Source organism: Lactuca virosa, chromosome 2 (genome assembly GCF_052849685.1).
Source record: "Lactuca virosa cultivar CGN04683 chromosome 2, Lactuca_virosa_CGN04683_v6, whole genome shotgun sequence".
NCBI lineage: Eukaryota > Viridiplantae > Streptophyta > Magnoliopsida > Asterales > Asteraceae > Lactuca > Lactuca virosa.
In genome coordinates this window covers 122,313,247-122,316,476 of record NC_136427.1, presented here as the reverse complement: position 1 = coordinate 122,316,476, position 3,230 = coordinate 122,313,247, and positions in this window count along the sequence as shown.

Below are 3,230 nucleotides of genomic sequence, written 5' to 3'. Positions count from 1 at the left end.
CAAAGGAGCATTTAAAACAGGTTATTGCTGATGCATACAACCACCACCTATTGAAACTATACCCATCTGTGTAAGTTTTTCACCTAATTATATTGTGTAAAAGTTACACACAGTTCTAAGACTTCAAATTTTATCATTTTAAAATTATTTATTTAGCTTCTCTACCTAATTTTCTACCAAAATGTGTGTATGTGTATCCTTTTCAAACCATGAAGCCTTTGATCATCCAGTTACATGTAAGTTTTTAAAGTCCATTGTTTCTCATTCGTCCATTTAAATTACATGGATTTGATTATAATGAATGTGCAAGCATTTTGGTTGTTTCTTCAAATGACAAGGATCTTTCCTATCAACAAGTTTTTGGAGCATGATTAGGCTGCTTGTTAGAATCTTTTTGTTGGGTAACTTTTTACCATTTTCTTAAAAAATTTTAAAGTGTTTCCTTACATGAAAAGAAAATAAGAGTTGTTATGGTTGGTGGGTGGGTGGGTGTATAACTATTGTTTTATGAAGTTTTGTTGTGTATTTTAGAAGATGAAATTAAATGTTTTGGTAACTTTTTTGACATGTAATGTTAGCTAACTTGTTTGACATTTAGATGAAATTGAATGTTTTGGTATATATTTGTTTTTTAATTATGTGTATTCACATTGTAAATGCGTATCGTAAATGCACGTCGTAAATGTGTATCGTCACTGGCAGGTGAAGTTTATGACATGCAAATGCGTGTCATCTTCATTTATGACAGTAGATTTAATGATACACATTGCGACTTGTAAACGCGCGTCATAACGTTACGACACGTAAGGGTGTGTCGTCTTCCTTTATGACAGGGGCTTCCTTGATACGCATTGCGTGTCATAAACGTGCGTCGTAAGATTACAACACACAAGGGCGTGTCGTCTTCTTTTATGACAGGGGCTTCCTTGATACGCATTGTGTGTCATAAAGGAACGTCATAAATGTGGGTCGTAAATATACGACGCGCAAAAGCGTGTCGTTTATCGTTAAGACAGGGCCTTCCTTAACACGCATTTGCATATCGTCTGAGCGTTTTACGACACGCATTGCGTGTCGTAAAAGGGTTTTTTGTAGTAGTGAGATCGTATGAGAAAGTTTTGAATTTTATACGGACTTTAACAGTCTAAGCCTGTTAAAAATATAAAATAAAGTTAGAATTAGCCAACGGAGTCTAAATGAAAGTTGTAGTACTCGTCGATAGTTGCGCATGGATATAAAGAACATAAAAACCGAAGCTCGTATGAAAAAGATATGAATTTTAGAAAACACAAATTAAGTTTCTACGCGCGTCGACAACCCACCAGATTTCATCATATGTCACCCTTCGAATAGAGCCATGCCAACGCCCCCGACCAGAGGCACGACTGATATCGCAATAATTATACATATATTTCGAGCGATATTTATGTATTTTTAGCTATATTTTGGTATGATTTAAGATAAAAGGTACTTATAAAGTTTGAATTTCCATTTTACAGCTAAAAAGCATTTCTGAAGAAAAAGGAGAAGAAAATGTGCAAAAATCCGCAAAAAGAAGTGAAAGAAATTACACGAAGAAAAACGAGATCAAAAAGTCAAAGAATTCAAAGATAGCCACGTTGGAAAGACGAGAAAACAAAATAAAAATATAAAAAGAATTTAAATTAATTAATGAGGTTTAATTAAAATAAATTATTGGGAATTAATTATTTAATTTCTAAATAATTTATATTAATTAAATTAATTTAATTAAATTTAAATTGCAAAAGAAAAAAAAAAGAAGAAAAAAAAAAGAAGAAAAAAAAAATAGAAAAGAAACAAAAATTGAGCCCAAACTCGGAACTAGCCCAAAACCCGGAGCCCAAAAACAGGCCTGATCCGTCCACCCAAATCTGAAAGAACCCGAGTCGAGATCCGATGTCCGCCCCGCGATCCACTTCCCCTCACAGACTAACCCGATATTTCCGATCCATACCCGGCTCCGGCCCGGGTTGGATCCGCGCTTTTTTTCCACTGGTGACGTCATCAATGACGTCATCGATCCGATCCATGTCAGCTCCGGTACCCGATCCGACCCGAGGATCCGATTCGTATTACCTCACATAAGATCCGCGTGTCGACCCAGTTCCGACCCAAAAATCCGATCCGGTACTGTTCATTGTCAATACGACGTCGTTTTGAACTCCAGATTTGCCAATTCCGATTCCATTCCGTTTTTAACCATTTTTCCCCACTTTTTCTTATTTTAAACCCATTCCTTTCCAACCAATACTCAATAATTCACCACCTTTAAACTTTCCAAACTTTTATTCCCATCTTTTTATTTCTTTTGAATTCTTTTTCATAAGATTTAGATTGGATCTTAGATCCAATCTCAATTTATTTCTTTTTGGTATTTAATTCTCCCAATTTTTACTATAAATACCACCATTTTTCACCAAAGAAAAAGAAAGAGAAGACATTGCAATTATGCATTTTGATACACAAATTTCTTCTAACCTTTGAACCAATTTTCTACAATTGGGGATTCAAGAGTCAAAGAGCTAAGGAATTGAAGATTGCAGTGGCATTAGGGACTACATCGGGTTTGTTTTATCGAAATGTTTAACATTCTCAATATGTTTTCTATGTATGTTGTAACTTTAATTATGGGCTAAAATTCCCTTTGCTTTCACTTGGATAATGAAACCTTGAAAATATGATTTGATTTATATTATTCGGATATTAATTGTTATTTATTTTATCATGCATATTTGATCATTTATTTTTATACGTTGAATTTTTGTAATTAATTTTCCTATAACTAAGTTAATATTTTTAAAGGATCAATTTAAATATATTATCTTGAATCATAAATTTTTCATGACCATTGATATTTATGACTAGTGATGGACAAAATCCTAGGATTAGGTAAAATAAAATACTAAAAATTTAACATGTATATTTTGTATCGTATGACCAACTTACGATTCTTATTAGTTTTACGACCACTAAAATTAATAGTTTGATCAAATGTTTGCATGATACGAATTAATTATTGTTAATAAAATTGTTAATTGCATGACCATTGTTTTTAATTATTTTTATTATCAAAACGGTAAAAAATTAGATCATGATTTTTAACCAATTTTAGAAATCGGTAAATAACTAATAATATCCATTGCACTTAATATAAATCATTCATTACTAAAATGTGGAATTAAATCTAAGTGAAAGCATCCTTATCATTC